Source organism: Lissotriton vulgaris, chromosome 7 (genome assembly GCF_964263255.1).
Source record: "Lissotriton vulgaris chromosome 7, aLisVul1.2, whole genome shotgun sequence".
NCBI lineage: Eukaryota > Metazoa > Chordata > Amphibia > Caudata > Salamandridae > Lissotriton > Lissotriton vulgaris.
The window spans coordinates 280722165-280744535 of record NC_141695.1 but is presented as its reverse complement, the minus strand read 5'-3'; positions in this window follow the sequence as shown (position 1 = coordinate 280744535).

Below are 22371 nucleotides of genomic sequence, written 5' to 3'. Positions count from 1 at the left end.
CCACAACATCTGTGATCCGTTCTAATTATGTAACTCCCGTTTGCGAGTTGCATAAAGAAGGGCTCTATCTGAGTTGCAGGTGTGACTAGCTGGTGGCATGAAAGGTTCTTAGAATTTCCATCACATACTCCGTGTAAATTAATACCCTGACACAAAAGTATACCGCTTAGTGAATGTTTACAATTTTCACCACTAAGAAATACATTTTTGTCGCTGTCACTATAGCAAGAATGTGTGTATGGTAATTTCCATTCTGATTTTACATATCCTTTACCCAATTGTTCATACTGGCCAGTAGGTATGTATTCAAGGCACTTTTTAAATCGGAAAGTAGTTATCGGAATGGTGATAATTCCGTGTATTATCCATTCAATGACAGGACTCTCTGACATTGTCAATGGTAATCTCTCAAGTTTTTCGATGCTCAGGATTGTATAGTCTGCTCCTTTCTGTGCCAAACTGATCTGTTTATCAGTAAGGTTAAAAATGGAAAATAATGACGTTGTGTTGATTAAACGCCAAGGCACATAGCCTGAACGAAGATTTTGCAGCGTCCAGCCTAATTGTATAATAGAACGTAATTGAGATTGGCCATGTTGTAACATTAGCAAGTCTCTATCTATCACATCAAAGGCAGAGGATACAATATTGTCCAACGAATATATTCTGGAGGACAGAGTCATTTATTTATTTTATTTATTTATTTAGCATACTTATAGAGCGCATACCTGTCACCCAGAGGGCATCCTGGCGCTTTGATCAGAAAACCCCCACATTAACCCATTGTCTACTACAGAAAGTGATTTCTCCAAATTAATACGATCAATTTCTCGTATTTTTTCAGCTGTTTCAATTTGTTTGACTTTCCAAGCCTCGTTGTAAGCAGCATAGATACTGGTCGCTATGAAACGCTTTTGACGCTGTTTGCGTGGTCCAAGAATGAAATCGCGCAAATCAGCACCATCTTTTAGTAAAGATAAGTGTTGCTTAATTTCAGCCAGTGTGGATGATGTTAGCCATTCAAGGCAGACTTTCCCTACACTGTATGTTGTTATTATCCCTGGATGTTGTCTCTGGGTGTATCTAGGGTCTAGTCTGGTCATTTTTTAACCCCTGTGTTTTATTCAGGAATCTATCTTGACGGCTGTATCTGTCATTTCGCCAGATTAACCACTTTTTCCAATCAGGATGTGTTCTGTTAAAATGTAAAATTTGTGAAACGTCTAACTCAATATCTGCAGTTGTATTTTCAGGTATTGGCTTTGGTATAGACGGTGTTTTAAGGTCTTTGATCTTAGCTAGGCCAAGACAGGATGTTTGGTGTATTGTGTCATTTAAAAACAACATTTGTTCTGGTATCATGCAGGTTCTAAATAGTGCTTCAATGCCTTGTACCTGCCAATCTTTTGTACCCCAAATTGTTTTCGTTTCAATGTTATTTTTCCAATAATCAAAACCAAATGTCATCATTTTGTCATAAAATGCTTCTGAATAAATCAATTTAGAATTTGTCAGCATTGTTTTCATTCCTGTTTTATCTAACAATTTGTAATAAAACGTTTCTGCATCACTGGTGTTAAACCCTGAGAAGTATTTGAATTTCTCAAAAAATGCTTTAGAACTGCTTTTAGGTGGTGTAGAACAATGTTCCCATTGATTATACATAAAAACATTTCTAGTCTGTGCAGATTTATGCAAGTAATGATCACCATAGTGTGTGTAGCAGAATAACTGCTCAAAACTAGATGAACCTTGTAAATAATCATGATCTGTGAATCTAGCTGACATTACTAAATCAGACATCATGTCATTAATACTGTTAAAGTCCCAATCATCAGAGAATGTACTAGGTGTTACAAAGTCACTTAAGGAAACCTTCAGTTGATGAGGATACTTCAGGATTTCGACCGGACCATATATTTCATAGTCAGTTTTCTCCCATACTACCCCACCAGGTATTGGAATTGCTGTGACATTTACTGTTGACAGTTCTCTTTTCTTCACGTGTGATGATCTGTGTGGTTTCAGGACTAGGTTGATGTTCTGACTTGCTGTGTCCATTCAATTGTAATAATATTTCCTAAAAATAAAACTAAAATTAGGCATAGTAGGAGTATGAATACCCCTGAAATAATCCAATGCTCAATCAACGGTGAATCCAGATATAATTCTTTGATTTGTTGAAGGAGTCCTGTTGTATTTTCTTTAGAATACTTTTTTGTTTCTGGCATCACTTCGGGGTCGTTTTGATCTTCAGAGAAGTTGTCGAAGTTGATGAAATAACCAGAGGCAGTTCTGTCAATTGTTGGGATTGTTCTTTCAATCTGTCTTTCGGTAGCATTTTCTGATGCCACATTAGTGTAGACTGGTGTTGTTTCTTGACAGACCGTTTCAATCTGTGTTTCAAGAGGCACGAGTTCCATGGCATTATTGCATAGTCCATCACCGTGCACTGCAGGCTGATCGAATGTGATTAGTCTTTCAGTTTGAACCTCTTGGATTGTTGCAAGTTTGGGCATTCTGTTGTTTCTTGGGAGTCCACTGGGCCTACTGTTGATTATAGGCCACATGCTTGTGGTTTTACCAGGTCGATGGACACGACTCTGTTCTCCTTTTTACCAGCAAGGGGCAGTAGTACTACTGATCTTGTTCCGGTGACTGCCAAGACAGGTACTGCTTTTCTATAAGAATGCCCAAATTCCTTCTTCACCGCGATCTTTTCTCTGACTAGATCCCCAATCTTTGGAATCCAGACAGGCCTTGCTGGGGCTGTTGCTTGTGGTGCCTCGTCAGTGGTAGATGGCTGTTGCTTTAACTTTATGTTGATTAAGGATTTTCTTGTTTCATTCAGTTCCTGTAAAACAGCCAAACGATCTTTGATGTCAAAGTCTGTTGTTTTTTCTTGTACCACTGACATCTGACTATCAAGGTCCTGAATGTTCATTCTAATTCCGAACAATAGTTCGTATGGGCTGAAACCTTTTAGAGAATTTCTTGGCAAGTTATTAAGACTAGTCTGGACACTTATTAAATGTTTGAACCACCCAGCGCCTGAACCTAATACCTTCGCTGTTATAGATCGCTTTATGTCCCGGTTTTTTCTTTCTACCACACTATTCCCTTCGGGGTGCGACGGACAAGAATACCGCAACCCAATTCCCATGCTGGCCATGGCCTCCTTATAAGCTCGAGAGCTAAAAGCAGGACCCTGGTCAGAATGGAACGTGGTAATTGCGTATGTGCCGATATAGACTCGCAGATCTTTTATAACCGTTCTAGCGTCAGCCGAGCGCTGGAAGCCTCATTTTTTAAGTGTGTTTAGCCTTAACTAATAATAGGACGCAGGATGGGGTGTAGGCAGCGTTACGCTCTTTCTGACTGGTAGCCGGTAGCATGGTTCACTACTGCGATCCCTACTGCAGTTTTCACAGTTGTTTGTATATATTTGGTGTTCTACACTCATTCCCGGCCACCAGTATACTGATTGTAATTCAGTCAGGGATTCCTTGATCTTTCTGTGCCTAGGTCCCAAACCCATATGTGCGTCTGCTATTAAAAATATTCTCCTGTTCGTGTTTGGAATTACTCTGTCCCCCACTCCAGGGATTCGAGCAAAAGGAACGGAGTTTGCATCGATTATGTATGCATAATTGAGTGTATAGTTCACGGGTAGTGCTGCACAGTCGCCTTTTACGGTCGTTTTTACTGCCAGCATGGTTTCCCCGTCTATGTATTTTTCTGTATGCTTTTTTGTGGCTACGGAAGCCGATTTAGTTGCTTCCGCTGTGGCTGTATTAGCCAATGAATTCCCTGCAATGTGAACGCCATCACGTTGAAGACTCTGTGTGTGAATCACGTGAGTCTTTTGTAGTTCTTTGTGTAAAAGAGCTACCTGTTTCCAGAGCAATTTATGCTTTATTGTGGCACCTGTGTCATCTTTGTAATCGTTTTCAATCCAACTCTGCAGTTTATTGTTGTAAGAGTTGACGCAAAAATGAGAACCGCACACGATAAGTGTCGGGAATTCACGTTCTGCATTTTCGAGCGCCATCTTTAAACATCTGATTTCAGTTCTCTGAACCGAACAGTTTCTTACAGATTCAGTTTTTGTTACTTTCGGTCTGAATTTACCGCACAGCCAACGACCTTTAATGATCGCACATGCTGCATCGTAGTATTTTCTCTCTACGTTGAAATGCTGTACAAATCCATCTGTATAGATTATACAGGCGTATTGTGGGAGAGGCAGAAGTTCGATTGGCAGAGGATATTCTTCTTCATATTCTAAATCATTCCGTTCTTCAAATTGCGGAGCGAAATAGTATCTCACATCTTCCGCTCCTAGAGAATCTACACACTGTATCCATTTCGGATCCAGTGACACTGTAGGCAGGTTTACTGGGCTGAATAGCGCCTCGAAGGCGGATCCCGCTGTGAGGATATTAATCCTTTTGCCGTGTGCTTGTTCTCGTTCATTTGCAAATGCGATTTGCACTGCTTTCACAGTTCTTTCTGTGTGACTGAATGTTTTTTCTGCTTGTGTGTACAAGTGAGATTTAATTGAAATTGGTACCTTTTCTCCCTCATTAGAGGTTAGGTACGTGAATCCGCATCTTCCTGGGATGACTCGGATTACAAGATCACGTGTGTTGTCACGTGTATCTAATTTTGTTTTAGCTAACATGTCTGTTTGCAGTGATCTCAAAATTTCTGTGTGTTTTTGAGTCCAATTGATTTGTTTAAAATCAGGTTTAATTAGTTCGTAGAGAGGTTTAACCCTCTCTGCGTAATTTAGAATGTAAGTTCGTCCGAAATTCAGAAAACCTAGTATGGATTGTAAATTCTTCAGCGTTTTTGGAGCTTGGAGTACAGCGCACTTCTCTAAGAAGTTGTCCACTAGGCTTTTCCCTTCACTTGATAATTCGTACCCTAAAAATAGTACTGTCAGATGGGCAATTCGGGACTTTTTAAAGTTGAATTTGTAACCCTCTGCTGCGAACCCAAGTATAATGGTGTTCACTCTTTTCAAGTGAGTATCCAAGTCGTCGTCTGTGAGATAGATATCATCTACGTAAGATAATGCCTCATCATCATAGATTTGTAGTAACTCTGTTACCCTAGCTGAGAATAGTCCTGGGCTGTTCTTGAACCCCTGTGGGAGTCGACAGAATTTTTCTGCGACCCAAATCCAGAGAAAGCGGTCAAATATCTGCTTTCTGGTGCAATGTTTTGACAAAAGAAACCATTAGATATGTCTAATGTTGTTTTATATTTTTTCCTAACTATGTTATTCATTAGGGCTGCACTATGCGAGTTTTGTACTGCAAAAGTTTTGCAACATGTATTAAGGTGTATGTAGTCCAAAACTAGACGATATGAATTGTCTGGCTTGGAGACAGGAAACAAAGGATTGTTCATTTGAGAGGTGCATGTTTCAATCACCCCCTGGTATTCAAGTTGATCTAAGATCTCCCTGACTTGTTTTTTTGCTTCTTTCTTAATGGGATACTGCCGTTGGGCAGTTGGTTCACTTTTTAATTGGATTTTGTGAGGAGTTGAGTCCTCATCCTATCCTACATGATTTTTATATAATGCAGGTGCCTGGGCTACTGCCCATTTCCTTGCATAAGTATATTTTTTGTGAATCGGAATGTGATTCAAGAAGGCAGGCATAATCACTTCTTCGCCACGAGGGCACTCCCTGACAAACTCTGGGGGCCAATCTTGTTCAGCTAACAGAATATCATAGCCTTTTGAGAGTTTATCCCAAAATAGACCTCTTATTTTCCTAGTCTTATCACCCTCTATACGCAATGTTATTTCGTATATTTTATGGAGTTCGCTAAGTCTGGTGTCGGCAGTTTCAACCTAAATGTATTCATTCGTGTCCACTGTCTCCAGATGACTCATCAAGATCTTGCGCTCTATACTGTTTTCTGCTGCACTGTCCAACATTGTCAATGCCCACTCCCCGTTTTTCAACTGTGTCCTCAGTATTCTCGGCATGGTTGATTACTCTAATACTGGCTACCTTCTTTTTCTGAAATTGAGATTTTTTACTCTGAGCAGGTTCCTTGTCTTTGGACTTGGTGTGCTCTCCTGGGTCTGACCGTCCTCTTCTTTCCGATTTCTGCGAAAAAGATCGAGAGGGACGTGTATCAATACTTTGATATCTATCAGGTTTTTTCAGATTATCCCTATTTCTAAGGTTATATCTTTTCTCAGAGGGCTCCCTCTGGGGAGACTGGTGTTCTCGAGTCGGAGTTCTTTCCCTCTGTCGAGGAGACCTTCCTCTGGACTGGAAAACTTTTTCCTTGGGAGTGGATTGTTTATTTCCATCCCAGTTCTTTTTAGGAGTGTTTAAATTATTTTTAATGAACATTTTTCAGGATTTTCGAGCAGTTGGGGCTTTATCGGTTTCCCACCCAAGCTGTCTCTACCCAATTCTTCATAGCATTTCTCTATGATTATGGCAAGCTCAACAGGATCTTTTATATCTGTTTCCTTCAACTTCTGGCGGATCGCCACAGATGCTGCTTCTCCTTTTATATTGGCCAATAATATAGCCGAGACCTGCTTGAAGTCTTTCAGTAATTTCATACCAAGATTTAAAGCGGGCTCTGGACCGTATTCATTTTGAATCTGTTTTAGCACTTCTGGTATTACCTCCATAGACGGAACACCGTGTGCTTTTGTGTAAATGGAAACAAAGACTGTACCCCAAGTGTCGCAGTCCTCCACGTGTGGTGCGATTCCCATAGGAAGGCAGATTGTCAAGATTCTGTGTTTCTCTATAGGGGTAGTATCAGGAAATACTGCCTCTATTTGAGTGATTTTCTGTGCTAACCAGAAAGGAATTTGGTCCCGTTTTACGGGTGTTTTACCAAGACATGACTGTATGTTCTGTGGTGTGATTTTGTTAGTGTTCCCCTGATGAGGGGTCAGCTGTGGTACATTAACAGCTGGCTGGACTGTTGCAGTCCGCATTACATATTGGACTAATTGCCTATGTATTTTAATTAATGTTTTTAGCTGTACTAACAGCTCTTCTCTAGACATTCTTGCAATGTCAGGATGTGGTGTGTAGCTGGCTAGAACCGGCCACGTTGCTCCTGGTCTACCTAGTGGACCGAGCCTGGTAATGTGATCATTATGTTTTAGGGCGCCATTAAACCAGAGCAGGTGCTCTTGAAATTTAAGTGGAATTTCAATCTCCTCGAAAGGAGCGTACTCTTCCGGAGGTTCCTCTATTTTGTAATAGTGAAACTCTTTTGTTGTAGCGTTTGCCGCTGGAAAGTTTATCCATGAATAGAATACCTCTGTCTGCCGATATTCGTGAGCCTCTATCACGAAAATTACTGTACCACCTTGCGGTGTCAGTCCGTTCTCTATAAGTTTTAAAGTTATAGATTTTCTTAAGTGGACCGGGATGAAAATTGCACCCGGGTCAGTGTGTTCGGGACCCTGCTGAGTCGCATCTGCTGCGGCCCCAGTGGTTCCGTTTTCTCCTGGCATTGTATAAATGCAAGGTTTGCAGAATTGGTCTCCAAGGAGACAAAGATTAGGTGCACAATATTTTGGAACACTGTATCCTTTAACGTTGAATAAACCAGAGCTTTACATAGGAATCTCTTCCTACTAAGGTCGGGCGGATTTTAACCTTTCACCCACTCCAGATGTCTATTGGAGTATTTACGGGAGAAAGGGGTCTGTGTGAAATATGCACGACTGAGTTACTCTAACGTCTTGCGTTAGTTTATCGCCTTACCAAACGTTGGGCGCCATGTAGTGTAGTTCCTAGTTTCCCACTAGGCCCTGCGCATAGGAATAACATAAACAGTAGTATCAACGTAGAAGTGCGGATCTTCCAGGCCTCCACTGACTGTGCTAAACTTAATTGGGTTTGTTACCAACTAGCTCAGAGGTCACTGGAAACTTTCTTCTCTGCATAGGAAGTGATCAGCTTCCCTGGCACAGACAAGAAGGGATTCAGTTTTCCAACAACCGTGCAACATGACAACTTTGCTCCTCAGATTAAGAGTCAATCTCTAGGGTCGTATGAAACAATAGACATGTATTTCACTCAGTCAGGTTAGTGCAGTTTACTTTCACGATATGTAGAGAATAGAGAGACGGGCGTTTGTCAATAAAGGGTTAACATTTATTGAACAGTCTTTCTTCTCGTACAAGAGAAATGTATTGCCACAATTGCAAGACTTGTTATTATAAAAAGTACGTACAGTAAGATAAGTATTGCGAAATAATACTGTAAAAGCATTGATATGGTTTCTTAGCCATACAATGGTTTAAAAGTAATAAAACATATATACAGTCATATATACATTAGGCTAACATACTCAACTGGTGCTTCTAACTACGCCTACCCCGGTGTGCCTGACCTAAGCCTAACACGTGGAAGGGGAGTAAGTAAGTAGCTTTAAGTTAAGTTGGTTTTGCCAAGGATTGCTTCAAGAATTCTCGTCTAAGGGTTTAGTCAACACCATACCTCTGAATAGAATGATGGAGGTCTGGTATCTCCTTCAGGAGGCACTCGGTATCCCAGTCACCCGCGAGGGCAGACTAAAAACGCTGGAGCTGGATTTCTCTGTTCAGCGCGTCGAGGAGGAGGAGGGGGGACAGCGTCCGCGGGCAGCTTGGCATCTGCTGGGCTCTTCGCAGAGGGACGGCTGTTCAGCTCCGAAGCTCACCACACCATCGTTCGCGCTTTAGCAGCGATAATGGTATCAGTAGCTTCACCACCAAAGGGACAGCAGCAGCATCAGCGTACTGCATACAGCATACAACAGCAATGGGACACCAGCAATTGCTTAAGGCAACGTTGGTAGTATTTATACCTGACAGGTGCCTGGTTTGACGCAAGTTTGCTGGACATAAGACGTCAATTAAAGATGTCACTAGGAAGTGATAGCTATCAGTTGCTCATTAGAGTTCCATTACTAATCAAAACACAGCAAGCGGGGATTTCCAGGTTTGCTGAGTTTTTATCTTGTTGAAGAACTCGGAGTGTTAATCTAGGAATATCAGATAGTGACTTCTGCTCTGTCATTGCACTAATTGGTTGCAAAGGAAGTGGCAGAGAACTATTCTGGAATGTGGCTCTGTTCGTGTGAGGCCAGAGATGACTTTCTGAATATCGCACTTGAACGGTTATGCCAATATAGGGAATAAATGGATTTATAGCCGAATAGGGGCATAAGGTCACACAGTATCGATCAGGAACCTAGATAAACACGCAACAATACAAGTGTGACTTGTAAGCAATAGGTACTGTGTCTCCTTCATTAAAAGTCAGGTACGTGAAACCCACCGTCCCAGGGATAATCCTTATCACCAGGTTAGTTTGGTTATCACGAGTCAGTAAGAATTTAGAAGCGAGCAGATCAGCTTGCAAAGACTGCAGAATAGCCGAATGCTCAGGCAGCCAGCATGATTTGGAAAATGATGGTTGTATCAAAGCATACAAAGGCTTGATACACTGGGCATATTCCGGAATGTAAGTTCTCCCGAAATTCAAAAATCCCAGTAAAGATTGTAATTTTTTCAGTGTTGTCGGAGAGCCCAATTGTGCGCATTTCTCCAGGAAGTGAGGAGCCAATACCTTTCCTTCATTGTTAAGCTCGTAGCCCAGATACAACACTGTGTACTCTGCAATGTGCGATTTTGCAAAGTTGAACTTGTAACCTAAGTTTGCAAAGGCACAAATCATCCCGTTTACACGACACAGATGCTCCCAAAGTTTGTCGTCTGTGAGATTTATGTCATCCACATACGAACAAGCATCCGGGTCGATTCTCTCCAAAAGAGAGACTATACGGGCAGAAAAAATACCAGGACTAGACACCGCCGCAAGTAAAGCTGGTCCATTGGGAACTCATAGAATCCAAATGGTGGGCATAGAAACCATTAGAAATGTCAAGCGTGGTCTTAAACCGCTTACGCACAAGACTATTCACAAGAGCAGAGCCGTGAGTATTCTGTACTGCACAGTTACAGCAATGCGAGTTTAAATGCCTGTAATCCAAAGCCAAATGATACGAACCGTCAGGCTTGTTTACAGTAAACAGAGGGTTATTCATCGGTGACACACACGTTTCAATTACACCTTGATATTCCAATTATTCAAGGATTGCCGCGACGGAAGCTTTCGCTTCACGTCGTATAGGATATTGAGCTTGAGGCTGCGGCTGAGACCGTAAAGGAATCTCGTGGCTCGGGGACAATTTATCCCAGCCACACTGATTGCGGTACACAGCCGGCGCCAGAGCTAGAGCCCACTCTTCTGCAAAATGCAGCGCATCCTCTTTCGAGACTGTGTTCGCGAAACTGGGGAGGATCACCTCCTCCCCTCGCGGAGCTGCGAGCACAAAAGGTGGGGGCCAGTCAGCCTCCGAAAGCAAAATGTCATATGCAGACGAAAGATTTTCCCAAAATACCCCTTTTATGGTTCGTTGTATGTCACCTTCAATTAACAGGACAATTTCAAAAAGTCTATCAGGGGGAGCAACTCTGGTGTCAGCTGTTTCAATGACAACATAAGTATCAGTTGCTGTGACCTTCAGTAGTGGACGGAGCGCCTCTCTCACTATGGTAATCTCTGCCGCGCTGTCCAGCAAGGTCAGAGCCCACGTCAGATTCCGAAGCCGCGTTCTCACTATCTGGGGCATATCGATGCGCTGTTAAGGCTGCGACTTTCTTCTTGGCAAACTGTGGTCTCCTAGGCGTAGAGCCTTCCTTCTTTTCTGCACCGTTCCTTGGGCGGGGCTGGTCACGTCCTTGCTGGCCAACCCGACCCCTGCCGACCCCTTCACCACCGGTCGTCGGGACGATGAGTCCTGAAAGGAACGAGGAGAACGTTGGTCAGAAGCCTGAAAACGATCAGGAGTCTTAATCATCTCGCGGTCGCGAAAGTCATAAACACGTTCCGACTGCGTAGGCAACGGAGACGCAGGACGAGAAACCTGTGTTTGTTGTTGTTGAGGTTGCTTTCCCTGTTTCTGTTTTTTAGACCAATTTTGTTTTTTGGACTTGGGCTGAACTTCCGTCTCCGAAGTTTGTCCCTGGGGCTGCTTTTTATCTTTAACAGAAAAAGGCCTAACACCCTTACTATTGCGACCCACGGTTTTATAAGCCGCCACAATAATTTTTGCTAACTGACGGGGTTTCTCGGCCTCGGGAAGCGCCGCTAACGCGTTAGCAACCTGAAAGATCACTGCATCCCCCTTGATATTAGCAAGGATCAGATCGCAAACTACATCACAGGTGCCACACAGGCGCATGCCCAACTCGACCGCAGATTCCGGTCCGTGATCATCTTGAACACGTTTAAGGACCGAACACAGCACGGACATAGACGGGGTACCGTAGCACCGAGCATAGACCGCCGCAAAAGTCTTACCCCAGGTCTCACAGTCAACGAGCTCAGGGGCCAAATCCTTCGGCAAACTAAGCGTAAGAATCTGGTGTTTTTCACCAGGAGTCGTATTAGGAAATATAGCTTCCAGCTGGTCAAATTTCTTGGCAAGCCAGAAAGGAAAATCATCCTTTTCCTGGGGCTTCTTGCCCATAACGGCATTGACCATGACAGGACTGATTTTCAAACCACCCTGCCCTGCCGGAAGCGCCGCACCCCCGGGGCTCCACCCGGAAGATTACGGCCCATGTAATGCTCTAAGGCTCTAATCACGGCAATCGCGACTACATGTAGTCGACGCTGTTCACCCAAGTTACAATTGCCGTGTAGAGGATGAGGAGTAAATCCAGCCAAAACAGGCCAACTAGCGCCTGGAATGGACAAAGGACCCAACCTCGGAGCGGTTAAAGAATGGGGTAGGGCGCCACCAAACCAAACTCCATGCTGCCAAACATCAATAGGTACTTCCTGTGCTCTGTACGGAGTATACTCATTAGGTACAATGGTGGGAGTGTACGTGTGGAATACGCCGGAATTTGCGTCCACCGCCGGGAATGTCACCCACGAATAAAAGAGTTCATAAGGGTAAGCATGTTCCGCACTCACCACCATAATCACAGCCAAGCCCTCAACAGGAACATTGTAAGCCTGCAAATGATCTCGCACCGCAATGCGACTATGCTGCGGAATGTCCACAGCTTGGGCCATGATAGCACAGGAATGAGAAAAAACAAAGTAAACTTTGTAGCACCACTGGGTAGTAATTCAATGAAACTGTTTTAGTAAGAATCAAGCTTGAAAGGACCTGTCTCAAAAATAGGTAGGTTTTCCAACACCACCGTTTACTGGAAACGTCAGTGAAGGGGTTAAGGATTGAATGATATACTACTCGAGTGTCATGATATAAGTCCAACAACGTATGGGCGCCATGTAGCAGGAATTCCGTTCTCCTACAGAACTGTGCATAGAGACCTGGAACCTCAGTGAATTAGGATGGCCCAAAACTCACCTCAGTACCCAAAATCCCCTTACCGAGCTAGCTACAGTGTCTTATTGGTCATAACAAACTCCCAATGCTTAGACAGACCAGAACATGAACTTAGAATACCTCAGGTATCGTGGAACACATGAACACTCTTTTGTTATATAATCATTGCAAACCAGAACATGGAGTAAATGAGGACACGTGCATGTTTGAAATATTTATTTACTAATGCATGGTTCTCAAACGCAGAATCTTGTACAATACTAGCAAACATATTATAAGCAACAAAGTTATCAGCATAGTTATCAGTCCATAAAAGGCGAATGGTAAAGGCATACTAAGATGCTAAAATGAATAGGAATTAACTACGTCTAATTCAAACCCTCCCTATTTAGCATAGTATTTTATATCTATGAAGGTCTCATTTGGGATTTAGCAGGGCAGGCCCATACCTCAAAATCTCAGTGGCAGGAGGATCACATCATCTTCCATCATCTCTCTGCATGCGAAGCACATCAAGTGTGTTTTTGTGCGTTCAGCACAACAATATAAAACTCGCCTAGAGCCAGATTTTGGCAGCAGCATGTGTGTTATGTCTATAGGGGTGCGAAGATCAGACCTTGCAACAACACTGGGTTAAGTTATCCGTGTAGCCTTCAGCACTCACTGTGCAGACAGAGTGCAGAACAAAACTGATATCGGAGCAATAACATATTATTTCTCTAGTAAATCACGAAGCTCTTCTGGGTTGAAAGCTAAAACAACAATTATGTGTTGTGTGCAAAAGTGAAGCAAGAATGAAAACGGCGTGCAAACATTTAATAAACTCATGCTAACTTGACACAGTATGTAGAAAAGTAGCTATATGACAGGAGCTGCAGGTTTGGGGACACTGTGGGGGATACAGAGTCCGCTCAGTCTCTGGGTGTCAGTTAGAGGTCACCTGGACCTTTGGACGTGGTACAGAGGTACAGTCCGTTTCTAGATGTCAGTTAGGGATCACTTGGACCACTGGGCATGGTACAGAGGTACGCATAGCCCATGGGCGTCATATAGTACTGCTACTTTGATCTTATTTTTTTGTTAAATTGGTTTTCATAGGGATTGCCGGTTTCTCAACAGTAAAAAGCACAATTGATGGGCATAATGCTGATCAATGTCAAACATTCACCCCAGTACAGAGATCTGGGCCTAAGTCCGTCATTTCTTTGCTCCCAATGCCATTCAAGTTTAAACCAAGCCATATGCAAATCAGTCATGACCCTGTTCCCCAAGGGACAACTCCAGCCCGAACTATCAGGCCAGGTCGTCCCTGGACCAGAAACAAGCATCATGGGACCGGTTTTGGGGCATCACCCCTCGTCAGCCAGGCTAGCTTGCCTCCTTGCCATGAAGAGCACGGGACCCACGTCTGGGCATACCCGTCCCACTCGGGCTGATAAATGCAAAAAGAACAATTGATGGACAGAATGCTGATCAATGTCAAACATTCACCCCAGTACAGAGATCTGGGCTCAAATCCATTGTTTTCTTTGCTCTTCGTGCCATTCCAATTTAAACCAGTGCTTAATTGGTAAAATATGAAGTGCAGGTGCTCAAATGTTTGTCGGAGGCCACAACTACTTTTCTCAGGCTCCACCCACTGCCTCCACTGGCTCCATCCCCTTACTCTATTAACTCCGCGCTCATCCTCAACTGGCACTGTGAAAATTCAGATAAGGGATCCTTCCTCATAGTAAGTTTTTTTGATAGGAGGTTCCTTGGCCCTGTGAACATTTTTTTAAAAGATTAAATCAAAAGTGCATTTAAAGCACAATTTTGTAATAATTTAGCTAAAATTATTAATGCATTGAAAAGGGACAAGTCCAGTGCCCTGTGTGCCGATTTGGGGAAAGGACAATACTGGGGTAGGGTGTGCCCTATTTAATAGAGTCTATGAGATCAAAGATAAAACTTTGACATAGCTTATGTGATAAAATACTAACCCTGGGCATAGCACTATGCTACGCTCACATAGTTTGCGAAGTTTGCGCTACTTCGCACTACATGAATTGCACGTAGCACAGTGCAAACACGCGTAGCGTAGTGCAGCAGTAATTTTTTGCTTGCTTGGGGTCCTCAACGTCAAGTTGGCGACTGCGAGCAAGCTAAATGACTTCCCGACGGGACTTTTTCCTTGTTCGCAATCAGCAACATCAAGTTGCCGATCGCAAGCGTGGAAAATAAACCTCCTGGCAAGATTCTCAACACAGGGACGTCAGGTTTCTCTTTGCGAGTAGTCGCGTATGCTTGCGACAGCTCGCGATGAGAAACTACCAGTCTGCCTTGAGAAAGCTGCTGCTCGAGTAGAAATCTACTTGAGCGGCAGAAAATGACCGCTTGCACTGTGCAAGATGCAGTTTGCACTGATTGCACAATGCGGATAAGCATCCGTCACTGTGCAATCAGTGCGAACAGCATTTTGCACAGTGCACTACGCAGTTTCCGTAGCTCGAGTAGTGCGAAGTGCTCTTTCGCTAGCTACGCGTAGCGCTACTCTGCAAACTACGCCCAGGCTTACAAAATATACCAAAGGAAGGAACAATAGGCAAACATCAGAATCGTGGAAATATTGGAATGTTGTAGATCTATCAAGCCACTACTAGCCATCAGCAATGAATTGCCCTAAAAGGAGCTTCCGGCATTTCAGTACATGGAATTTCATTGTATTAAGTGCAAGATAGGTCAGGATTGGAAGAAAAACATTGTATCACATTTACAGAAAATGATAAATGCCACAGTGTAAAAAAGGGCTCTATGGAAATTTGAGACAGCAGTGCAAGATTCCGAATCACAATCTGTGACCAGTCTGCCACCACTGCCATGAGCTGCCATTACCTTATGTGCATTACTTGCGCTTGCAAACTTTTAAAAGTTATGAATCAATAATGAACATACAGGCTTTTACATAAATACTGCTGTTTGCTGCACAGCACTAAACAGCACTGCAGCCTTCTCTTGACTGACGATAAACGCACTCATGCGTGGCTGATGCCACCAGGGTTTAAATTTTATCAACTCATCTACTGGGCTGGAGGGCAATTGCATTCAAAGAGAGGATGAGGATTACAAAGTTTTATACGTAATTGGGGTGGTTTGTCAATGTCACCCACAGATTCTTCAAGGCAAAGTGGGCAATTAATCTGGCCCCCACCTCCCAAAGCCCTTTGCGGTATTCTTTCTGTCTTACTTGCTTCTATTTTTCTCTCTAAATCTCTCAACCCCACCCCCCTGCCTACCTTTAACTCTGATTGTGTTTCTCTACCCATCCCTCCGTCAACCCCCTATCATTCTGTATATTATGCCTTCTCTCCTTGCCCATCTCTTGCTTCGTCATTTTTCTCTTTGTATTTGACCTCACCCCTCTTTACCGCTGTCTCTCTCTGCTTCCTACCCTACCACCCTACCCTCTTTTAACTTAAGTTATTCTTCACCTCACCTCCGACCTCCCTCTTGCTACCATGCTTTTGGTACTCTTTCTGCACTTTTTATTATTTATACCAGGCTGGCAGTAATAATAAAGTGAAGAAAATAGACGCATAAATAAACTCAATGAAGCCTCCGGCCAGTCTCCTCCATAAATAAAGTGTCCAAGAAAGCCAGTGGCACGAAGAGTCCACTATCTATGAGGCCTCCTGTTTAATCAAATGCTATTATGCTCAGGTAGCACCCGGTATTCATTAGATCCCCAGCATACCTCCACACCGCCTTCCGCCATCAAGCCTATGGCTGGAAGCCACTATATCAAGCAATATAACTAATTAAATTAATGGAGGAAACTGTAGGCTGATGGACCTACTCTGGTCAGTTGTTTTTGCACATCGTCTTCTGCAATATATATTAATGCCCAATTACAACTACTTACTTTACAAGCACAAATGGCAGGATTAAAGAGCTTTACGTCTATGGGCTCCTTTATTAGGTGGTGTACCGGCCGGGGGTTTGCACAACTACTTACTGCCGGGTAGAAAAGAAGGCAATGAACCGGTTTATTTAACATCTTATTATGGCATTTGATTTACTGGCAACTCTTAAGAGGAACTGTTAGGGAAGGAATGCAGCCGAGGATACTTCAAGGGCAGGGCCTTTATTTAACTTCTTTTAACCCCAGCCGGTCCTATTGTGAGTGACTGACTAAATGTGTATGCGGGCTGGCGTCAGCTGCTACTAGGCCAGGGAGGGCAGCAGGCACAGTGGAGTGCGTCATCCAGTACTGGCGTCATCGAATCTGTCGAGCCGGAGCTTCCACAGTGCCCAACACGCCAACACTCAGCTTAAACAAACAAGCATTTACAATGCAATGGTCTTGTCTTTGTTAAAGTTAGAGCTATTGGGATTGCAAATGGCATTTTTTACATTTTTTGTTTTTTTAAAAACATAAATAAATGGTATTGTCATTTACAATGACAATAGGTGAGGATTAGAGAGTAGTAGAGAGTATTAGCAGACACAGAGCCCCCACCACATACACACACAGAGCCCCCTACACACACACACACACACACACACACACACACACACACACACACACAGACAGCCCCATACACACACACACAGAGCCCCCCCACGCACAGAGGGCCCAACACAACACACACACACAGAGCCCAACACACACACAAAGAGCCCAACACACACACACACACAGCCTAACACACACAACAGAGTCCAACACACACACACAGAGCCCAACACACACACACACAGAGCCCAACACACACACATAGAGCCCAACACACACACACAGAGCCCAACACACACACACAGCCTAACACACACACACTGAGCCCCCCCACACACACAGAGCCACACACACACAGAGCCCCCCACACACACAGAGCCAGACACACACACACACACACCGAGCCCCCACACACACAGAGCCCCCCACACACACAGAGCCCCTCACACACACACACAGAGCCCTGCACACACACACAGAGCCCCCCCACACACACAGAGCCCCACACACAGAGCCCAACATACATAGAGAGCCACACACACACAGCCCCCCCACACACACACACAGAGCCACATACACACACACAGTCACACACACACACAGTCACACAAACACACACACACACACAGCCACACACACAGAGCCACACACACACACACAGCCACACACACACACACAGAGCCACACACACAGAGCCGCACACACAGACACACACAGAGCCACACACACACAGAGCCACACACACAGAGCCACAAACACAGAGCCACAAACACACACAGAGCCCCCCCACACACACAGGGCCCTACACAAACACAGAGCCACACACACACAGAGCCACACACACACAGAGCCACACACACACACAGAGCCACACACACACACACAGAGCCACACACTTACACAGAGCCACACACACACACACACAGAGCCACACACACACACACACACAGAGCCACACACACACAGAGCCACACACACAGAGCCACACACACACAGAGCCACACACTTCACTTCACTTTAATTAGTCTTTATTCGATATATTTCAATCATAAAAGACATTTTACAAAAAATGTGTTGTTTTTGTCCCACCCCCTCCCCCCAGCCCCACAAGTATACAGGATCCACAGTGAGTTGATACAATAAATAGACAAAAGTAAAAAGCATCTTCCTATCTCATCCTATTTACATTTTTACACAATCTTAAAATATCCTATTTACATCTTTACATAATCTTAAAATATCCATTAAAATACCAAAAAAACGATAAAATTTAGAAAGCTAAGTTCATTGGTGCCAACCGAAAGGGTAAGTAAAAAAGTAACAATTGCTTATGTGGTTTGCATAGTTTATCACAAAAATATACTGATCAGAAGTTCAAATAATCACAAACAGTACGACAAACAATAACAATCCTAAGTTTATTCCAGACACATTTTGCGTGCCCGAATTATCCACATCCAGTGGAGAAATTTTGCCATAGCTATAACAACAGGCTGGGAGGTATCTGTTCTTAGGATCCTGACAGCCTCGTTTGACGTTTTTAAACCTAACTGGATGCAAATTGGTTTAAGCCATGAGCGTCTAGGCATTCTATATTCAGGGCAGGCAAACAACACATGTCCGATGTTTTCATTATGGTCCGGACAGAAGGGGCACCTTGGAGTTTGTACCTTATTCCATTTCACTATTAGGGCATTTAGTGGAAGTGTCCCCACCCTCAACTGATGGTACCTCTTCCGGTCCCCTGGGACCGTGATCCAATCCCAGTAGGATTCGAGGGCCGGTGAGTGCTTGAGCTCCAAATAATCATATGTAAAAGTGCGATCCATATGATTCCTAAAGCTATTAATCTCCACCATGCTCCAATAAAGTTCTCGAAGTGTCTTTTTAGGTGGAAATACACTATTTAGGGGATCATACCACAATTGAGGTAAGCCCAGTGCCCTATATAAAAGTTTAACCTCTTTCATCCAGACTATCTTACAGCCAATATCCAGGGTTCTCACCTCTAGGAAACCTTGGGCATACTGGGAGAGTTCTGGGGTTACCCATAACCTTCTCCAGTAGGCCACGATTCTATACCTGGCCATGTCCCTGAAACTATAAAATCCCAAATCATAATTTAAAGGTATCAGTGGGGTTGACATTGGTAAACCAGTAATGTTGCGGAGAAATTTGTTCTGTGCTACCGTCAACTTGGTAAGATTACTGGACCCCCAGAGTTCAGCTCCGTAAAGAACTGCTGCTCCAACCTTGGCGTTATAAATTTTTAGGACAGGTCTAATCGGTTTGGTATAGGATGAAAAAAGCTCCTTTGTGAGAACTCCTGCGAGTTGTGCATGTTTTGTATCTAGTTCATTTGTGTGCTGTTTCCAATCTAGATTATAGGACAAATTAATACCAAGGTACTTAAAGACCTGGGTCTGTTCAAGCTGCACCCCATCCATAATAACTCTACCTCTAATGTGTTTCCGCTTGTGCATAACCATAAATTTAGTTTTGCTGGTATTAATTACAAGTCCATGGTCAATGCAAAATGCTTCAAAAACCCTAATGGCCCTTTGAAGTCCCTGCTGGGTCTTCGATATCAGCAGGGTATCATCCGCAAACATCAACAGGGGGATCAGTTTTCCTGCCAACCTTGGGGCATCCGTGGGCTGATGTTCGAAATAACTGATCACCCTGTTGATGTTTAACGAGAAGAGCGTTGGTGCGAGCACGCATCCTTGGCGTACTCCCCTCGCAATGGGAAACTTCTCAGTGGCACTACCCTGCTGATTCCAGCGTACTTGTGCAAAGTTGTTTTCATGCATTCTAATCAGTAGAGACAGGATTTCTTTTGGGATACCCTGATCATGTAGGATATTCCACAACTTATGGCGGGGTACTAAATCAAAAGCTGATTTTAAATCAACAAAAGCCGCAAAAAGCATCCCGCCCCCTAGTAAAACTGTGCGCCAGTACAATAAAACAAATCTAAAAACTTGGTCAATGGTGCTGGTATGGCTGCGGAAACCAGCCTGCAGGGGTGATAATATGTCGTGATCATCTATCCACCCATGTATTCGCTGTAATAATAACCTTGCCACAACTTTTTGTATACATGCAATCAGGCTGATAGGCCTATAATTGCCTGGGTCCGAGCATGCCCCCTTTTTAAAGATGGGGATAATCTCGGCTCCTTTCCAGGTCTCAGGGATAGGCGAGCCCTTTGCAATAGCATTGGCTAACAGCTGGATATAGGTGGCCCATAGGTCCTTGTCGTGCATAAATAAAGTCTGCAGGGATAAAATCTAGGCCTGGGGCTCTGGCTTTAGGTATACTGCTCAGAGATTTTAGGACATCATCTTTGGAGAAGAGTAAGGGGCTCGTTAGAGTATCTGCTAAGGCTAGACACTCCTCTTCACCTTCATCCTCAGCAGCAAACTGAGTAGCAAAATGGGAAACCCAGGCTTCTGGTAGCACATAATTCATGGGTTCTCCTCTATTTGCCCCCCTTCCCCATTTAACAATATTCCAGAAGGGTGTCATGGATCTTTCCCTACTGGCTTCGAGGAGATCCCTCCAGTAGCCTTCCTCCCAATCCCTTTTTGCACTAAATTGCACTTTTTTGTACATAGCTCGGGCCTCCCTTATTTTGGTTTTGTCTCTAGTTTTTACCGCATCTCACAGGAGCCTATAGGCAGTCCTACAGGTCTTATCATACCACTGATCCTCCTTTTTTATTGGTCTACGTGGCTTCTTCTTAGCTTTCTTTACAAAAAACGATTTTAACTTGTTAAAAAATTCATCATGGATCCTGCTAATTTCAGCTATCGGGGTATTTTTATATCATGCGCTATATATAAGCAGACTTAACATTTTTGTCATTTATACCCTGTACTTCTTGGATGGCCAGGGTTGTTAAATCCCTCATAGCTGTCATACTTTCCTCATTGGCTGCACAAATTGCCCATCTGATGTGTCTTTGATCGTTAGTAGAGGTTTATCTGAACATTTTCCCTCTCTTCCTCATTTGTCATCAGATCAAACAATTTAAAAGTTAAAATCAATGGGTCGTGGTCACTTTCCACCCTTGACTCAATCCTCATGTCAAGAACATTTCCCCAATTCTCTTTATTAGTCAATATATAATCAATACGACTATGTGTGATTCCATTTGAGAAGGTAGGGGCGCCCTGCTTATCTGATAATGTTCTTCCGTTAGTGGCCTGCAACCCATACTCGACACATAGTACTTTTAACTGTAATGCAGCCTCGGACCATCTTTTAATGGGTAACAAGGAAAGCTGTGGGATTTCCCAAATGAAGTCCTCTTCGGTAGTGAGGTCTACATCCTGATTATCAAGTGGTTCGAAACAACAATTAAAATCACCACCAATAATAATATCGGCATTCAAACAGTGTTGTTTTAGTAGAGTGTCCAACAGTTCAACCGCCTTAGTGGGTTTACCACCCGGTAGGCCCCTTGAGTAGATGTTAAAAATAAAGAGGTCCCTACTGGGTGGTCGCTGTAATTTGACCAATAATATATCAGAACTATTGGTATCTATTTGTAACACTGAGTAATCATTATTCTGCTTGATCCATGTTACCAAACCACCTTTTGCCCTTCCCCTTGAGCTCGGGGTAGCTGGAATGAAATAATGTAAATATCCCTGAATTGGATCTGGTTCTAGCTGCCAAGTCTCCTGTAAGAGGATTATGTCCTTTAAATCCAGGAAAGTTAGCATATCCTGTGATAGAATCTTATTTTTTAACCCTGCAACATTCCAGGACATTAAAGTGCATTGTATATTGATATTGTCACTGGTGGATATAATACTATCGGTTTGGCCTTCACACTGTTGTTGGGTAAGATCATATTCACTTGTGTTGTCATCTACAACAGCCAATTCAGAGGACAAATTTTCATTTAGCTCATTTATATCATTATTAGCAGTATGTTTGGAACATTCAATACACTGGTGAGCATTAATCATATTACCAGACTCGTCCTGTATATTAGTTACATTAATCAAAGCATCAGTTAATCCAGTATTTGGCCGGGTGACCATTTCCCTGGCAGCATGAATGCCAGCAGGAATTGGAAGGTTTTCAGATCTATTGCCCAGTCAATCACAGTCATTTAGCCCTGATAAGGCTTCATATCTATTGCCTAAAACCATGCCCCATTCATTAAGGGGAGCCCTTGGGCCTCTGTTATTTCTCACAGTGTTCCGCAGAGGACCAGGAGTCCTCGGAAAAGTCACATTCTGTTGCTCTCCGTACAAGAATTTTAAAGTAAGAGGAACAACAGATCCTGCTCTTCTTTGGGGGGGGGGGTAGATATGGTTTAAGAGATTGGGCAAAACACCTGGGTGGGAAAAAGTCACTATAACGCAGTCTCCCTTGAATCTTTTTGGACGATTTCCAATCCACGCAACCCTCTTAGTGGATTTAATTTCGGATGCAAGT